General features: G+C 43.4%; 1 long non-coding RNA gene across 1 annotated transcript; it reads left to right on the top strand.

Annotated features, from left to right (window-relative positions):
• Positions 1–6,694: 6,694 nt before the first annotated feature.
• Positions 6,695–8,562, top strand: LOC123152103 (uncharacterized). Its single transcript, XR_006476028.1, has 3 exons — positions 6,695–7,737; positions 7,867–7,957; positions 8,156–8,562. It is a non-coding gene; the product is annotated as an uncharacterized lncRNA (long non-coding RNA).
• The last annotated feature ends 11,660 nt before the right edge of the window (positions 8,563–20,222 follow it).

The following is a 20,222-nucleotide window of genomic DNA, read 5'->3' as shown; positions in this document are numbered from 1 at the left end:
TCAGTTTCAGGCTTAGGTCCAGACTTGGGTTTCTTCTCATGAGCAGCAACTTGCTTGCTGTTCTTCTTGAAGTTCCCCTTCTTCTTCCCCTTGCCTTTTTTCTTGAAACTAGTGGTCTTGTTGACCATCAACACTTGATGCTCCTTCTTGATTTCTACCTGCGCAGCTTTTAGTATTGTGAAGAGCTCGGGAATTGTCTTATCCATCCCTTGCATATTATAGTTCATCACGAAGCTCTTGTAGCTAGGTGGAAGTGATTGGAGAATTCTGTCAATGACGCAATCATCCGGAAGATTAACTCCCAGTTGAATTAAGTGATTATTATACCCAGACATTTTGAGTATATGCTCACTGAAAGAACGGTTCTCCTCCATCTTGCAGCTATAGAACTTATTGGAGACTTCATATCTCTCAATCCGGGCATTTGCTTGAAATATTAACTTCAACTCCTGGAACATCTCATATGCTCCATGACGTTCAAAACATTGTTGAAGTCCCGATTCTAAGCCGTAAAGCATGGCACACTGAACTATCGAGTAGTCATCAGCTTTGCTCTACCAGATGTTCATAACATCTAGTGTTGCTCCAGCAGCAGGCCTGACACCCAGCAGTACTTCTAGGACGTAATTCTTCTGTGCAGCAATGAGGATAATCCTCAAGTTACGGACCCAGACCGTATAATTGCTACCATCATCTTTCAACTTTGCTTTCTCAAGGAACACATTAAAATTCAACGGAACAACAACACGGGCCATCTATCTACAATCAAACATAAACAAGCAAGATACTATCAGGTACTAAGTTCATGATAAATTTAAGTTCAATTAATCATATTACTTAAGAACTCCCACTTAGAAAGACATCCCTCTAATCTTCTAAGTGATCACGTGATCCAAATCAACTAAACCATAACTGATCATCACGTGAAATGGAGTAGTTTTCAATGGTGAACATCACTATGTTGATCATATCTACTATATGATTCACGCTCGACCTTTCGGTCTTAGTGTTCCGAGGCCATATCTACATATGCTAGGCTCGTCAAGTTTAACCTGAGTATTCTGCGTGTGCAAAACTGGCTTGCACTCGTTGTAGATGGACGTAGAGCTTATCACACCCGATCATCACGTGGTGTCTGGGCACGATGAACTTTGGCAACGGTGCATACTCAGGGAGAACACTTTTATCTTGAAATTTAGTGAGAGATCATCTTATAATGCTACCGTCAATCAAAGCAAGATAAGATGCATAAAAGATAAACATCACATGCAATCAATATAAGTGATATGATATGGCCATCATCATCTTGTGCTTGTGATCTCCATCTCCAAAGCATCGTCATGATCACCATCGTCACCGGCGCGACACCTTGATCTCCATCGTAGCATCATTGTCGTCTCGCCAATCTTATGCTTCCACGACTATCGCTATCGCTTAGTGCTAAAGTAAAGCATTACAGCGCGATTGCATTGCATACAATAAAGCAACAACCATATGGCTCCTGCCAGTTGCCGATAACTCGGTTACAAAACATGATCATCTCATACAATAAGATTTAGCATCATGTCTTGACCATATCACATCACAACAGGCCCTGCAAAAACAAGTTAGACGTCCTCTACTTTGTTGTTGCAAGTTTTACGTGGCTGCTACGGGCTTAGCAAGAACCGTTCTTACCTACGCATCAAAACCGCAACGATAATTTGTCAAGTTGGTGCTGTTTTAACCTTCGCAAGGACCGGGCATAGCCACACTCGGTTCAACTAAAGTTGGAGAAACTGACACCAGCCAGCTACCTGTGTGCACAACACGTCGGTAGAACCAGTCTCGCGTAAGCGTACGCGTAATGTCGGTCCGGGCCGCTTCATCCAACAATACCGCCGAACCAAAGTATGACATGCTGGTAAGCAGTATGACTTATATCGCCCACAACTCACTTGTGTTCTACTCGTGCATAACATCAACGCATAAAACCTAGGCTCTGATGCCACTGTTGGGGAACGTAGTAATTTCAAAAAAAATCCTACGCACACGCAAGATCATGGTGATGCATAGCAACGAGAGGGGAGAGTGTTGTCTATGTACCCTCGTAGACCGGAAGCGGAAGCGTTAGCACAACGCGGTTGATGTAGTCGTACGTCTTCACGGCCCGACCGATCAAGCACCGAAACTACGGCACCTCCGAGTTCTAGCACACGTTCAGCTCGATGACGATCCCCGGACTCCGATCCAGCAAAGTGTCGGGGAAGAGTTCCGTCAGCACGACGGCGTGGTGACGATCTTGATGTTCTACCGTCGCAGGGCTTCGCCTAAGCACCGCTACAATATTATCGAGGATTATGGTGGAGGGGGGCACCGCACACGGCTAAGAGATCAATGATCAATTGTTGTCACTATGGGGTGCCCCCTGCCCCGTATATAAAGGAGTGGAGGAGGGGGCCGGCCAAGGAGGGTGGCGCGCCCTAGGGGGGAGTCCAACTCCCACAGGGAGTAGGACTCCCCTTTTTCCTATTAGGAGTAGGAGAGGGAAGGAAGAGGAAGGAGGGAGGAAGGAAAGGGGGGCCGGCCCCCCTCCCAATTCGGATTGGCTGGGGGGGCCCTCCCTTCTCCTTTCCCCTCCTTTCAACTAAGGCCCAATAAGGCCCATATACCTCCCGGGGGGTTCCGATAACCTCCCGGTGATCCGGTATTGTCCCAATCTCACCCGGAACCTTTCCGGTGTCCAAATATAGTCGTCCAATATATCGATCTTTATGTCTCGACCATTTCGAGACTCCTCGTCAAGTCCGTGATCACATTCGGGACTCCGAACAACCTTCGGTACATCAAAATATATAAACTCATAATGAAACTGTCATCGTAACGTTAAGCGTGCGGACCATACGGGTTCGAGAACAATGTAGACATGACTGAGACACGTCTCTGATCAATAACCAATAGCGGAACTTGGATGCTCATATTGGCTCCTACATATTCTACGAAGATCTTTATCGGTCAGACCGCATAACAACATACGTTTGTTCCCTTTGTCATCGGTATGTTACTTGCCCGAGATTCGATTGTCGGTATCTCAATACCTAGTTCAATCTCGTTACCGGCAAGTCTCTTTACTCGTTCTGTAATACATCATCTTGCAACTAACCTATTAGTTGCATTGCTTGCACGGCTTAAGTGATGTGCATTACCGAGAGGGCCCAAAGATACCTCTTCGACAATCGGAGTGACAAATCCTAATCTTGAAATACGCCAACCCAACATGTACCTTTGGAGACACCTATAGAGCACCTTTATAATCACCCAATTACGTTGTGATGTTTGGTAGCACACAAAGTGTTCCTCCGGTAAATGGGAGTTGCATAATCTCATAGTCATAGGAACATGTATAAGTTATGAAGACAGCAATAGCAACATACTAAACAATCGGGTGCTAAGCTAATGGAATGGGTCATGTCAATCACATCATTCTCCTAATGATGTGATCCCGTTAATCAAATGACAACTCATGTCTATGGTTAGGAAACATAACCATCTTCGATTAACGAGCTAGTCAAGTAGAGGCATACTAGTGACACTATTTTTGTCTATGTATTCACACAAGTATTATGTTTCCGATTAATACAATTCTAGCATGAATAATAAACATTTATCATGATATAAGGAAATAAATAATAACTTTATTATTGCCTCTAGGGCATATTTCCTTCAGCATGTCTATGAGAGATTTTGTGATGATGGAGTTTAAAAAAGAATCACCAACGCCACGCATCCCCAAGTTTGAACTGAAAACATTTCTTGACGAGCCATCACTTGCTTGGGAAGCAAATAAAATTTTTCGAGAGCTGGTCAGTGGTCTGGAAATGAAAGAGGTTTACACATCAGACTTTCAGGATGTGTGTCCAGAGCCTATTCGTTCGAAAATGATGGAGGAAATAACTGGACTACATGTCCAGGTTGGTGCAAAGAAAGTCAGAACTAGGCGCATGCAGCTTCCACCGCTGCCAGCAAACAAGAAAAAGAATGTAAGTTTCATCTTGGAGCCAATGGTGGTCACAGCAATAGTAGAGGAGCTGCAAGAATTGCGTGCAAAGAAAAAACAGCAAGGGATGGGAGCCATACCAAGGAAGTCAGCTATGAAGAAGATTGGGCGAGTTCCCGTGCAACAGGGGGCATTTGCCCCAAAGCAGCAGCCAACATGTGAACCAATCATAGGAGGAGGAGTTCTGTCAGCAAGGGTAGTGTTGCAGCAGTCTGTCAGGGTTGATCCAAGATGCCAGGCAACCATTGTTCAAAATCATGCAACCCAAGACAAAAATGTGGCAAGTCGTGTAGTCCCCAAGGCAAGTGACAGCAAACAGAGTCAAACAGTTGAGGAGCAAGCCCCTGAGGAAGAAAAGGCAAGTACCAACAAAAACCAGGCAAGTTGTGAACCAACCAAGGCAACAATAGTTGCGTCAGCAGGTGCAGTGTTGCAGCAGTCTTTCATGGTTGATTCAAGATGTCAGGCAACACTGGATAAGAAACAGAAAAATCAGGTAAAAAAATGAGGCAAGATTTGATAAGAAGCCAATTCACATCAAGCAGGGCCAAGCAACTGAGGAGCAAGCAGGACATGGAATCATGGAGAGGCAGTCAGCTTCAATGGATATTGGTCAAGTTCAGGAGGGAAATGTTGTTAGGACCGCAAAGGAAGGTGATGGGTCTGAAAATGTTAAGTGTCTTTTGGATAAAAAAGACAAGAATGAAGGAAGTTCAAGTGGATCTGAGGAAACTCAAATAGTTCCTAAGGCATCTGTCTTAGTACAACCTCCAGTAAATACGAAACAAGTTGCCCAACCACCCGGAAGCACAACAAACCAGGAGGTTTCGAGGCAACCACTAGGTGATTTGAATGGGCGACAGCAATCATGTTTTCGAGTGACTCAGCCTGTGAAGGTATCATCACAGTATGTTGGAGTAAACAAGAATGAAGATGTAATCAATCGCCCGTCGCTCACGCAGTTTAATAGCAATGCAGTTCAAAATGATGTTAGAATAAGAAAGAGGGGGGAAGCAACACTACTAGGGAAAACCTTATACACAGAATCTTAGCAGCAGCGCGGTTTAAAAACAAACGCTACTTCTAATTAGCAGTAGCGAGCTTGAGGAAACCGCGCTACTAATAACCCGATAGTAGTAGCGCGGGTTTTTACCCCTCGCTACTACTAAGCGATTTCCACCGTGCCTTCCGGGACCAGCTATAGTAATAGCGCGGTTTATAAATCCATGCTACTACTAAGTCGTTAGTAGTAGCGTGGGTTATAAACCCCCACGCTACCACCTGCATCTGCTCCCACCCCACCAACCATCCCACGCCATGTCTAAAAAAACACTCAACTCCCAATCCAGATCCCCAATCCCGTCTCCGCTCCTACCTCCTCTCCTCCTCTCCCAAGTCCCAACCCGCCATGGATGGGGAGCCGCCCGCGCAGCCCCCCCCCCCCCCCGCGCCACCACCGCCTACGGCTCGCCCCGCCGCAGGGCGTGGAAGCGGTGCGTCCACTCCGGCCAGCACGACAGCGCCACCTGGGGCCACGCCGCCGCCGCCGACTTCGCGCCCATGCCCAGGATGTGCCGCCTCGTCATGGCCAACTACGCCCCGCCCGACCTCCTCGCTTGCTGCCCCTCCTCCTCGACCCCTCAAACGTCGTGCGCCGCTGCACCTACGCTGACACGGGGGGCCGGGTCATGCCCTACCTCGTCTACCTCGACCACGCGCACGCCGACTTCGTGCTCGCGCTGCGCGGCCTCAACCTCGATCGCGAGTCCGACTACGTGCTGCTCCTCGGCAAGCGTCGCTTCGACGGCGGCTACGTCCACAACGGCCTCCTCCGCGCCGCCGGCTGGGTGCTCGACAGGGAGTGCGACCTGCTCCGGGACCTCGTCGACTGGTACCCCGCCTACATGCTCACCTTCACGGGCCACTCACTCAGCGTCGGTGTCGCCTCCATGCTCACCATGGTCGTTGTGCTCAACCTCGACAAGCTCGGCAAGGTCGAGAGGGGCCGCACCAGGTGCTACACCATGGCCCCCGCCCGCTGTATGTCGCTCAACCTCGCTGTCAGATACGCCGATGTCATCAACTCCGTCGTGCTGCAGGTGACTCACTGATGACCCAATTGATTTGGTTGCTTGCTTGTCTGAATTTGGTGGTTACAAGTTCAGTTGTAGAGGAATTTGGGTTACATGTAGTATGTCTAAATTTGGGTAACATGTAGCTGTCAGGCTGAATTTTGGTGGATACCCGCTCTGCTTCTGAGTAAGATAAACATTGCATTGCAGAATCTAGTATAATGCCTATCTGAATTTTGCTAGGTGCTTCCTTGTTGCTAGAAATTCAGTTGCAGAATTTAGTTACATGCCTATTTGAATTTTGTTGGGTGTAATGCCTATCTGAATCTTTTTAGTTCCAAGTTCTAAACATATGAAGATCCAACATCTAATTTATTTCTCATAGATGAGTGATGGACGATGCAACGGAGGAGGCATACCGATGGCAGGTTGTAGCCAATCAGGAGGCCGCTGCCGTCGGCAGACGCTACCGAGTGGAGAAACTACATGGACGGTGGACGCTGCCGAGTGGAAAAACTACAACGGACTGGTGAGATAACTGAAATTTCATAACAGCGACTCCATGCATGGTATGTTCCCCTTTTGCCATATTTTACATATGCATCTTATATATTCTTTGAGATCTAAGCCCTTAGAGACAATAGATTCTGATCTTCTGGTCTTTGCCTGCTGATGCTTTTATTATTCAAAGTGGTTCAGTTCCAGTACGTACAGACTAGCCATATTATGACTTGCAGGATTTTTTTTACTTTTTGTACATTCTCATTTAAGTTTTCTTGCGATAGCACACTAATTAACAGAAAAACCTTATGGCATATGACCTTTTCTATGTGTGACGTATATGTAAAGTTAGTTTTCTCTTAAAAAAATCATCCGTCGATAAGCTGAATTAGAGGGAAATTCATGGAAAATGAACCAGCATACAAACCATAGTAATAATCCCAGTGAACTAACTCTACAGACTAGCATACATGTTATTTAGAAACAAGGGGTTTGCCATGCTACAACAGATTCCTGACTAAATTTATCTATTCTACTTGGTCTTTTGATTTGAAACATCTATATATTCCTCATAAACATATTGGTTTTGCTACCAGCAGTAGGCGCTTTCTTTGTTCTGCAGCTGGGATTTCAGTAAAAGAAAATGTTTAACCTTCAGTGAATATGCACAGTACCAAGACTTTGTTCTGCAGCTCGCACGCCGCATCCGTGGCGAGAGGGCCTAGGCTGCTCTGTGTGCGTCGTCATCTTAGCCAGTTGTGTTAATCGGTGGAAATGCGAGAGGGCCACGCCTCACTAGTAATCTTGTTGATTGCCTCTGAACCTGAATGAATAGCCTTGCTCATTTAGTTCTGTGTGTCCATATGATTTATGCTTTGCTGTTTCATCCTGTTGTTCCTTTTGATTGCTGTGACTGTTGCAATCAACTCTCACCTGTACCATGATGCTAACTAGTAAATTAGGACAAGAGATGTTTCTATTTTGCACTGCTCATACTATACATATTGTGATTCATCTGATGGGTTTCTTGCACCTGCAAATGACAGCATCATGATGTTGTCAACGGTGTGGCTGAGGCAGAAGGTGTATCCAAATATGATGTAGGTGAAGCTGCTGCAGATCAGAAAGGTGAACACATGTTCGCCTGTATTAAGATATTTTCAGTAATTTAAAGCTGAAATGATATCCTGTAGCGAACTGGGATTATGGTCTGTCTCTTAAACTATCTTTGATCTTGTCCATAATGCTTCCCTGCAGAGCAAAAAGGTTCAACAACCATGAAATCCTAGCTGAGGACGTGCGAGACTGGGATATAGCCAGTGACCGGGGGCAAGGGCAGCGTGCGCAGGTGCTTTCTTTGTTTTCAATCTAATTGTTGTGTGTTATTATCTTGAATACATTTCTCTTTTTAATTTATTTTCAATCTTCCAAGCCTGGACATAGTTATTGTATCTTATTATCGTCTTTGGAAGTGGCCGGACCCTTCCGCGAACCCTGCGGAAGCAGGAGCTAACTAACAAGTTTTCACTTTCTCGACTGGGTGCAGGGTGATCGACGAGGACTACTGCGGCCCGATGGGAGTCGTGCTCTTCAACTACTCGGAGGCAGACTTCACCGTGAAGCCCCGCGACCGCATCATACAGATTATCGTCCGGGTGATTGCGACGCAGGAGGTCCCCGGGGTGGAGGACCTCGACGCCACCGTCCGGACGTCACCGAGGTGGAGGACGACGCCATCGTCCGAAGTTCCTCAAGGTGGAGGACCTCGACGCTTTGTACATACATCTAGAGAAGTGGTCTGGTTAGGTTGGTGGTGAAACGCTAGGGAAGGTACCAACCTTTTGATGATGGTTGTGTGTGTCCTCGTGATCTCTTCGAGTTGAGATGTTGAATGTTGCATCCATGAACACTACAAGTGTTAAGATGGTTCTGTGAAATTTATTTTGCACTGGACGTGTCTCTGATCTCCATTCATGAATACTGCATCTATTTTTATTTTTCTTAATTCCTAATTTGCTACTAGTAGCGTTGGAAAAAAAGTGCCCTACTAGTATTTAGGATACTAGTAGCGCTGGTATTGTAGGCACGCTACTACTACTTCATTAGTAGTAGCGCGGGTCTGTAATAGCAGTAGCGTGGGTGGCACACGCTACTACTAACAAAGTTAGTAGTAGCGCGGGTTCCTCCCACGCTACTACTAACTATTAGCTGTAGCGCGATACTAGTAGCGCGGGTACCCGCGCTGCTAGTAGCCATTTTACCCGCGCTTCTAGTAGCCTTTTTCCTAGTAGTGCAAGTCCAGAGACAAAACTGCTAATAGCTAAGGGTAAATTGCCTGTATATGCTACAGAAGTTGCTCAAGTCACTAGCACTCATGTCGAGTCCTTCAAGTTATTTGATGAAATGAAGGAGAACCGTCTGCCATTTCAATTCTACGGGAATTCTATAGCTGCATTGGAAGTTAATGTGTTAGAAATAAATGAGCTTTTTGCAAGGTGCACTGATCTAGCAAAGCAGAGTTTACAAAGCAGGCATAGTGATAGGGAGCTACCAGTGCAGGATGCATCAAAGTTTGAAGGGTCACAAAGAGAAAACTTTTCTGAAGAATATTGTCCAACCCCTTCATTTGATCTTGGCATAGATAATCCAGTAAGGAAAGTAGGAGAAGGGGAGAATTGCAATGATTTTTTTGTTTCTGAACCCCGCAATGCACAAGAAACTTCAGGAGCATGGCAGAATATCATAGAAGTTGATGATGATGACTTTGAATGGGACCTTGGAGCCATCGATGAAGTTTGCGCACAAGCTGAACCAAAAGCAAGGGAGCTAGTTGCAGGCCGTGCAGAAGCAGGAGCTGATCATTTTATGTACAACACACCAGAAAAAATGCACAAGCTAGAAGAAGAGGGATCAAACAGCAAGCACTATAGTAGAAGTAGCTCAGGAGAGCCAGTCTTACATAAACATGAGAGAAGGATCATCAAGCCTGGACCATGCAAGCGATCTCCATTCATGGACCTCGACGAGAAGAAAGTATTTCGCTGCAAAGTTGAAGGCAATAGGCTATATTCATCGGTTATTTTACATGGCAGATTAAACAAAGAAGAATCACCAGACAAAGATACAAGGTATGACGAAACTTTGTTTATGTTTCAAACAGTTTTTCCTGCTGTGTAGTCTTTAGGCAAGTCACCCAACTGTACAATGGAAATTTTAATTTGTAGTACAGGCAACTAAATCAAAAATATATAATATATGCTACCAGTAGGAGGAGGTAGGGGTGGGGGAGGGTGGGGGTGGGGTGGTGTGTTTTTGGATTTGGGGGGGAGGTCTTGATCACAAAGAAGATAATGTATTGTCAATCTTATCTTTTTTAATTCTTTTTTTATGTTCTTGTTTTATTTTGCAGCCCCATTGTCATCAACTACCACGGGTACCATGTTACTGTCAGGGAGCTTGCAAATTCAATGAGAAAAGAAGGATTCCTATTGTCTCATATTGTTCAAATTGGCATTTTGTCGATTATAATGAACTTGCCACCAGACTCGAAGAAGGTGCTTATGCCCCTTAAGTTCTCGGTAAGAAAAGGAAAAATGTACCATCACCTTGCCAATGTACATTTTCTTTTCATTGCACACATGCCATTCGTTACTTGGATCATTCATTTTTTCATACACTTCTGTTGAAATCCTTTTTTCAGATAAGGATGCAACAGATGGACTGCTTTGATAGTAAAGAGATTGCATCGAAATTCAACAAATCCAATCGCTTGGACCGCAAAGACATGGTCAGTTTCTCTCACTACATCTCTATTGGGTGTGCGCACATTAATTGCACTTCTTACACAATTATTATTTTCTAGTAGTTGCCTTATAGGAATGTCATAGTTTGTTCGACATCTTACAACTTTTTTTCGAAAACAATTGTGTCCATCAGAAATCATTAGCATTTTTTTCGTCGTGCACAATGATAGAAGTTACAGATATGCATATGGAAGCTGATTTTTTTTGAGTGAACATGTTCCATAATTGTTTTTTATCCCCCAAAGTTGCTTGCATAACATCATTAAGTTGCCTGCACAACAAACTTAAGTTGCTTGCATAGCACATCCCCTCATCATAATTGCTTTTTTGAGCAAGTCTCTTACTGTTTGAGGAAGTCTCTTACTGTTTTTGAGCAACTCTGTTACTGTGTTTTGAGCAAGACTGTTAATGTTTTTTGAGCAACTCTGTTCATATGTTTTGAGCAAGTCTCTTACTGTTTTTGAGCAAGCATGTTACTATGTTTCAGCAAGTCTCATACATCATGTTACAGATATGCATATGGAAGCTGATTTTTTTAGTGAACATGTTCCATAATTGTTTTTTTATCCCCCAAAGTTGCTTGCATAACATCATTAAGTTGCTTGAACAACACCCTTTTTAAGTTGCTTGCATAACACATCCCCTCATCATAATTACTTTTTCACTCCCCCCCTCCCCAAGTTGCTTGCATAACATCTTTTTTAAGTTGCCTCCATGCATGATAGCAGTTGCACACATACAAACCAGAATCGTAACTCTAGTAACGAGAACCAACACATTTTTCTTCAACTATCTAACATCCTTTTTTGTCTGGTCATCATTTACGCAGATCATGTTTCCTGTTTTAGAGAACATCGAGCCTTCAAAGCCAGTCATAGGGAACCATTATTGGGTTTTCAATGTCAATATAAGAGACCGAAGGTTCGAGGTACTTGATTCGTGGAGAACTCTTGAATCCCCATCACTTGATAGGTGTGCAAGGGCCATAGTTGCAAGCTTCCGCAGTCTACGGGAACTGCACTACCCCAAGTCACATGTTGTCCTGGACAACTTCGGGCTTGTCAACATTGATGTTCCAAAGCAAAATAATGAGTAAGTGCCCATAAGCCCCTAGATCTTTTTTCCCACAAGTATGAACATGCCAATAAGTCAATAAAAATGTTTAACTTACGGCTCGTGTTTTTGTGAAACATTTTTTGTTTGTATAGTGTTGACTGCGGGGTTTATGCTCTTACATTTGCCAATGGATGGGAGGCAAGGAACGTTCCAAGTGTTACACCTGATGATATCCCAAACATCAGGAAGCAGCTGACTATTCAATGGGTTGACAGCATTCACAACAAGGCACCATGGAAAGACGTCCTCAAATTAACATAGGTTAGTTTTTTACCTCAATGTTTTTGCTATTTAAATCTTTTTTTAATTTGCATGAACTCCTCAATTTCTCTGTGGTTTTTTAATACCTTAAGAAGTAGTTACCTTGTATTAACTTGCAACAAAACCATAGGGTGGTCGCTTTTTGAAACTGATTTTTCTGCCAAAAAATGAAAAATTGGAATTTATCCTTTTATTCTTATGTTAAGGCACTTTGGGTATCTTCGGGTAGTTTATTTAGACAGAAACATGGCTTAGTTGCACAAAGCAACACAACATGAGTTAGTTGCATAGTTTTATCATGCAACTTGCAAAAATAGGTTTTAGGAGTTGCCTGCACATGGATCAAATGATACAAAAATAACTCGCATAGGAGTTGCTTGTAGTTAAAGGAGACAAGCCCCTAATTGCCAAAATAAAAAGCAGAGGTTGAACTTCAAAAAGAACCTTTCTCCCATTAAGACATCATAACCATAAAATCTTAGATAGATAACAGGTAGGCTAAGGTAAGTCATAGACATAAAAAGTAGCAACATCCCATTCATAAACAAAAAATTCGTTCCCACACACGCGTTCTACCAGCATTCTTTCTTTGCAGAATCTTATACCCAAATATTTGCTAAAATTGCCCAATGTCCATCAAACCAATCTCGTCTTGCATAGTGCTGAATTATGGTCTGTAGAACTACAATAACTGCACTTATTTTTCCTCTTGGGGTGCAGCTCTAGAGCTGATTGAATTCTCCGTTGCTTCGCTCTTCCTTTTGTTCTCGATTTTGGAGGGTCACTAGGAATGGTAGGGTCTACCGTGGGAGTAGGATAAACAAGATCAGGATCAAGTACAGGAGCACCTTCAGGAATGGCAGGTTCTTTGCCCCGTGACGCAACCCCTAGCTGCACGCGTTCATCACTGGTAGTTTGTGGAGAAGGAACCAACAGCGGGTCTACATTTTGTCGGGAAAATGTTGGGCGTATGGCATATTGTCCAGAACCACTAGGAGAGTTCAATGTTTGCGGGGCAGTCCATGCCATTAGCCCACCAGTAGTAGTACTTGTGTTTGGCGGCAGATACACAATTGCTGGTGGCCTGTGTTGTTGTGCATACCCTCTGGGATCCCTGGGCCGTTGTTCAGTTCGGGCAGGATGTGTGGCAGGAGAGAGGGCTTCTGGAGCAAGGTCTCTGTTTTGTAGAGTAGGATCTTTAGGTTGCAGTATGGGCCCCGGGGTTGAGGAACACACATCCTTGTTGCTTGTGCAGGCATCCTGGGTGCAGGCATTCTCGGTGGAGGTGGAGGGCGCCAACTTGCTGGCACAGGGTCGTAGTGTACTAGAGTGGGGCCTTTTTGAAATGGTGCAGTTGCTGAAGATGCTTGCTCATGCAGAGCAATGTTAGGGCTAGGAACTTTCGTCGCGACACTTTTTTGATGCGGTGCAGAAGTAGGCTGTTGAGTTCTTGGACCAGGTGGTGCTTGCACAGGCCCATTAGGTGGTGGTGCAGGTCGATTAGCCTTGTGACTACTTGACGTAGTAGGGTTACCACTTCCTGGCGGTACTGAAGAACTAGGCGGCGGTGGAGGCCCACCAGGGTTGCTACTAGATGATGCCGCTGTCTTTTTTTCCTTGACAACTTCAGGTTTTTAATTTCTTGCCGTGCTGCACGCATATGTTTCTTTACAATGTCTGTAGCAGCATCAGATGCGCTAGCTCCGCGGGCAAGATTGGCAAAATCCATTTGCATGTTTGCAAGCCGAATCTCTTTCTTTGACTGTTCTGGCAACTCATCGGGCTCATGATCAGGAGCAGGTGGTGCATCAGGTATTGCCAATGGAGTCCATCTGCGAATGATGTACTTCTCAGGGATTTTATTGACACCCAGTTGCATGAAAACTTTCAAAATATGGCAACAAAGCATGCCATCCCTGTCCATTTTGCAACATTCACATCTATAGTCTTCAGCTCTTGGTTCACATGTCACGTAGTAGCTTCTAGATCCATACTTCGCAACCCACTCCTGGTTGGTGTAAACTTCATACAAGTTAGAACCATGAGGCCGTACATTGTACCTCGCAATCAATGCAAACTCTGTTCGAAACTTAACATACAAGTCCCTGGTGTACGCCTCATAAGCTTGCTTCTCAATGGGGTAAGACGACCATAGTTCAGTCTGCAAATGCTCTGTTCTATAGTCTTTGGCACCTTCTCGCACTAGTATGTGGGTTTGAATTTTTTGATACTGCTTCACGAAGTTCAAGATTGATTTATGTGGGTTCACATATTGCTTAAGGACAGTGTTGAACCCCTCACTGCGCTGGGTTGATTGCAAGAAAGGGAAGAACTGGTGCTTGAAGTAACAACGAACCCACGTTGCCCGTTAGTTATATAGATTCTCAAAGTGGGTGTCAAGCATACCCTCATACTTCAACAACAGAGCATTCCATCCTGTCTCAAACTCCTCTGGTGTCATGCTGAAGTCAACACATTCATTGAAATCACGTGACAAACCAGGGTTTCGCGCCAACATTGTTCCAAGCTTCTCTTGTGCCTTCTTCATTATATGCCAACGGCAACAACGATGCACACTTGTAGGAAACATCTTTTTAATTGATTGTGCCATCGCAATGTCTTGATCAGTTATGATGTTGGTTGGTGCTATACCATTCATTGCCTTAAGGAACGTCTCAAACAACCAATCAAAGCTCGATGCCATTTCTTGCCTAACAAAGCCGCAGCCCAACATGAACGAGTGCCCGTGTCTATTAATTCCAATAAATGGGGAAAAGGGCATGTTGTACATGTTAGTCATGTATGTAGTGTCGAACGAGATGCAATCGTGGTAAGCCTCGACATAAGCTTTCCTAGCTGCACCGTCAACCCAGAAAATGTTCTCCACCCTGTCCTCCTCATCGTACTTTATCTTATAAAAGAAGTCTGGATCATCTTTTTGTTCATCTTTGAAGTAGGCAATTGTCTCAATCATATCTCCTTCTTTGGTGGCATCTTTGTTTAACATTGTCTTCAGGTTTGTAATGTGCTTAGTACCATAGGGGACGATCAGCTCTGTGCCATAGAAGTCTGACATAATATGCATCATACGCCCTGAAAAGTAGTTTATAAAAAATCATTTTCATAAAGTAACAGATTTTTATGCATGGCACTGAGAAGTAGTTTATAGGCAGCAATTCAGACACACAAAAACATGTGAAAATGCGCAGGCAAGCCCAGGACATGGTTTGAGCAAGTACTAACTTATGGTCAAGCAAGTAGTACAACTAGACTAATATATGTGCACACACAAACCATTTTGATTGTTCAGGGAAAGTCCTACTTGTTTTTTTTTCACACAACCTAATACATGAAAAGTGTGCAACAAGTGCAGGCAAGTTGAGGACATGTTTTGAGCAACTGCTAACACCTGGGCAAGCAACTAGCACAACAAGACTAATTAGTTCCTACTAACATATCATTTTAGCGTCAAGGGGACTGAGTTCTTACAAGCACAGGCAAGTTGTGCCCTTCACTTTGAGCAAGTACTAACAGTAAACCTCCAACTTTGCTCAGCAAAACTAATCTAGTTTAGGACCATGTTTTCGAGCAACTACCAAACTCATGGTCAAGCAAATTGCTCAACAAAACTAACCTAATCAACCCCGAGCAGTAACAACGGAAACATCAAAAAACAATAAAGGAGCAGAGACTTGAATCACTTAACATGTTTTAGGGCACGAGCCAAATACCACGCTTAAAAAGACCAGCAGGCAAGCATAAAATAGGTGTTCAGCAACTTAGACAAAAAACACAGGCAAGCTAGTGATCATTTTTTCACCTGTTGTTAAATTCCAGTTGTGAAGATGTGTTAGGAATGCCCTTTCTTCTGGAGGTATCCCTTGGTGCGATCGCAAGTACTTCTTCAAAGATGGCTTGTCTACTAACTTATGGTTATGCTCACCAACATAGTACACCACCTCCCAACGACCATCTACTAGTTTCACCACCATCTTGGCCTTGCAACCAGTTTGAATTATTTTATCTCGCTTTCGTTTCTTGCTTTTCTTTTTTAACTTACTTTCATCATCAAGAAAGACAATATCATCATCTTCGTCAACATGTTCTGCCTTATCAATAATTTTGTCTAGGACAGGGGGCTTTTCTGCACCTCCATCGTCCTCTGTAGGTTTTCGAAACTTGTTGCAAACAAATTGCTGCTTTACCAACATACGAGTGTTGCCAGCTCCTTGTTGTATTCATTTTGATGGAAAACCCAAGCTGCGGAGCATGCACATTGTAGTGCTCCTTTGCACCTTCCAAAGTGTCAAACCTCATCCCCACGTAAGGTTCCTTGGGCTATGACCATGCCTCGTCATCGTTCTCACCAACCAAGCCTGCCAAACTGTTTCCAACAGTCCCACCTGTTCCACCTGCGGTGTTAGTGTCAACAAGCGTGTGTTCATCTGTCTCTGTTGCTGCCGCTGGATGTGTAGTTGCTTCGCTTGTTGCACCCATATCTGTAGGCATAGTTTGCACCACATGTGTCGAAGCATTGTGTGCAGCGACAGGGTTGGGAGATTCAGCCACAAACTCAGCATTGTCAGCTCCACCAAGTGGGATGCTCTGTTGTGTGCAATATAAAGGATGAAGTATATTCATGTCATGAACAAAGGCAAACTCTGGCATATTTTCCTCTGGTACTTCATTTAGGTCAATCATATTTCCAAACCTGCATTTTTTAACACCATGAAAAGATATCTAAGAAGAGGCAAGCAGTTAATACTTTTTTTTAAATGGGGACAAGCACTATATAATCTTTTGCATGAAAGTTTTGTGCTACAACATTTTTGTCTAATCTTTTTTTAATCATTGGCAGACATCAAATCACCAGGTTGAAGCAAACAAATGAAGCACAAGTCATCAGTTGCATTGGGCAGCTTCTTATTCAAAGAGTGTATTCATCATGCAAATATCAGCAAATATCATGAAGAATGCAATGGGATACTTCTACTTTAGTTGAAAGTAATCTAAGAATAGGAGCAGCATCACTACTTTAGTTGAGTGACAGGGTCTGTCATGTTCACTAGTATCACTTTTATTACTGTATCTTATGGCAAGATTTACCTCCTACTAGGACCTGTTTTTAAATTTTGTGTGTTTTTGCTCTCTTTTTTCTTACTTCATAATGCTGGAGCATAGCACAGATTTGTCCCAGATTTTTTGTTCTTGCATATCTTTTTTATACCAGGATGCACATTCCATTTTCCAATGGAGAATAATGGTTGGAGCTCCACCCATCCTCCCGATTAACATCCAGCAATGAAGCATTTCCGCTCCACACAGAACCTTCTATAGATAAGTTGACTTATGTATGTAGCATCATTATTTTTTCATGATCAAATATCTTCGTAAGGTCCAAATGTCTTTTAGAAGTTTTTGCTTGTCTGTTATGATGCATTTTGCCCCATGATAGTATGGAAGTTGCCATGTTTTTTGTGTGCAAGTAGATGAAGTAACTCTTCATCCTGTTCATGTAGCACCACCATTTTTTGATATGAACTGTTTTGCATTTTTGCCAAAAAATTTTCATGTAAGTTGCTATGCTTTTTTGTTCAAGTACATAAAGTTTTCTTTTAAAAATGTAGCAACTAGCAAATCTGAAGGTTTTCAACAGTCAAATTTTGTTTTTTTTTCTCATACACATTTTTTTACGTTCATACAAGCAGGTACACCACAGACATCATATCTCCAAGAGCATTCAATAAGCAAGTTACATGGAATCTACCACATTGAACAAAGTAGGTGAGAAAACTGATCTGCAATTAAAACATCAAAGCATCATACATTTTATAAGCAACTTAGGTTACTAAAGTAGTGATGCTGCAACCACATTTAGGAGTTTTTGCATCTTAGGTTACTTTCAAGTTTTTACTCATGACTTGCCTGCCTATTTGTGTTTGCAGTTGCCTAAACAATGCATATAAGTTGCCACTTATAAGTTGCTAACAAAAACTGCACAGCTTATTAGTTCAACAGTACCAAGTTTTTACACATGACTTGCCTGCCAATTGTGTTGCAGTTTCCTAAACAATGCATAAAGTAGTGATGTTGCAACCACATTTAGGAGTTTTTGCATCTTAGGTTACTTTCAAGTTTTTGTTCATACAAGTATTGTTTTTCTCTTGAAATCAACACCCATCTGCTTAAAACCATCTTTTTTTTGCTTATGCCTAGCTTTTTATGATATGCACTTTAGCTGTTCCACAGACATGCTAACAAAACTGCACAGCTTATTAGTTCAACAGTACCAAGTTTTTACACATGACTTGCCTGCCAATTGTGTTGCAGTTGCCTAAACAATGCATATAAGTTGCCACTTATAAGTTGCTAATAAAAACCGCACAACTTATTATTCAACAGTACCAAGTTTTTACACATGACTTGCCTACCAATTGTGTTGCAGTTGCCTAAACAATGCATATAAGTTGCCACTTATAAGTTGCTAACAAAAACTGCACAGCTTATTAGTTCAACAGTACCAAGTTTTTACACATGACTTGCGTGCCAATTGTGTTGCAGTTGCCTAAACAATGCATATAAGTTGCCACTTTTTTAATACAAACCTTTTTTGTAGGCTAAAAGCATGTAGTGATTAAGAGCATCTCAAATGTAGTAGTTAGATTGCATTATGTATGTCAACACCATCATTTCTCACGATGAATAACTTGGATTTCCAAGGTTCTAAGACTTGCTTGCCTGTCACTTGTGCATTTGCCCAAAATAGCATGAAAGTTGTTTGTTTTGTTTACATCAAGTAGACGAAGCATCTAGTGATTAAGAGAACCTGAAGAACAGTAGATTAGATGGCTTTTTTACAGAGGTGTTTATATGTTCTTGTACACAGAGGGACTTATATGTAGTGGCAGACAATTTGGCTTTTTTGAATACTGATGAGAAACAGCAAAATCAAGCGAAAGGAGGTGAGAGATCTGACCACTAAAATTGCAGCCCTGCCCTTTTTCTCTTGTTTTTCCCTTCTCAGATCAGAGAAGATTTAAGAGGAGAAGCAACTAATCAAGACAGCAGTGCAGGTCATCTCAAGATTTTCTTGCCGCCATTACAAGGGATCTGAAGGTCTAATGGATCTTGTTGGAGTGTGGGCAAGAAATCTGTGCCTTACTTGGGGGAGAAGAAGATGGCTGGGTGGGGTAGGTAATGGAGCTGGAAGCAACCGACGGGTGTAAGGTACGGGGGAGGAAGAGCATGTGACGAGGGGACCAATAGATATCACGTGGAGAGGGGTTGGTTGGGTCGGAACGAAGGAACAGGTGGCTGGTGGCTGGTGGCCGGTGGGCTATGGGCTGTACTAGGGGGGACAGGAAATTACCTTATTTGGCTGGGCCGCCACGAAACGCTACGCGTCCATTTTATTTTCATGTCGATAATGATATCTGGTTTCTTAACTGAAGAGCTGGTACGCTAGACTTGGACACACGAAGATTTCCTGCCTTTTTTTGTTGAAACGGAGGAATGCCCCGGCCTCTGCATTTTTTTATATACACAGCTATATTATCCAAAATCCAGATTCCATACAAGGTCTCAAAAAGTCTTACATATCACAAAAAAAATAAACTATGCCACAACCGATGAAAATAGATGAGGTTGTCGACCTGCCAGTGGTTTACTCTTTGTTGTGTCGTTAACTGTGCGCTAAGTATATCACTGCTCGTGCAAGGCTTGTCTATAGATGCGGCTGGGTATGGTATGATGCTGGATCTGTCGTCGTTTGACTTTTGCATGTTAGTTACAATCAAGCCAGCGCGATGTCGATTCGACCGAGAAACGCTACCAGATTGCCGTGGCGTGGTTAGCAGCAAAAACCAGATACTACAAAGGAGCTGAACTTTTTGATCCCGTGCTAATTATTGGAGCTGTCTTGGCATCGTGGATTTTGTTAGCCAGCTTCATGGTATACTATCACTAGTTTTGCTGCCCCGCCATATCGATGGATCTCGAGATGTGAGCTTTTGAAGAGCACCCACTCTTGGGGCATGTTTGGTTGTCTGCATATGGCCCACGCAGAAAGAAAGTGGTCCGTTTGGTTGCCTGTGTTTATTATGGCCCGCATGCATGGCACGAAACGCACACTTGAGCATGTCTCGTTGGAAACGCTCAGATCGGCAGTTTCTAGCGAGCCTGGCTGAGGCGAGCACACATGATGAGCCACTTGCACGAGGGGAGATGAGAGGGATACGAGCTGGTATCCAGCGTGTGCGTTCTTATCTTCTCCTACCTCCCATAACCTTCACTCTAATTATGTTCTTTCTATCCCCTTACGATCTACACAATGGTGCTTCGATTTGAAGTAAGCTCTACACGAAAAAGATGCACCTTGAAGCTACGATTTCATTCAGGCGATCGGTTTATAGTTTCGTCGGTCGTAAGTTCTTA

Source organism: Triticum aestivum, chromosome 7A, assembly GCF_018294505.1.
Source record: "Triticum aestivum cultivar Chinese Spring chromosome 7A, IWGSC CS RefSeq v2.1, whole genome shotgun sequence".
NCBI classification, from domain to species: Eukaryota; Viridiplantae; Streptophyta; class Magnoliopsida; order Poales; family Poaceae; genus Triticum; species Triticum aestivum.
This window is presented reverse-complemented; position numbering and strand designations above follow the sequence as displayed.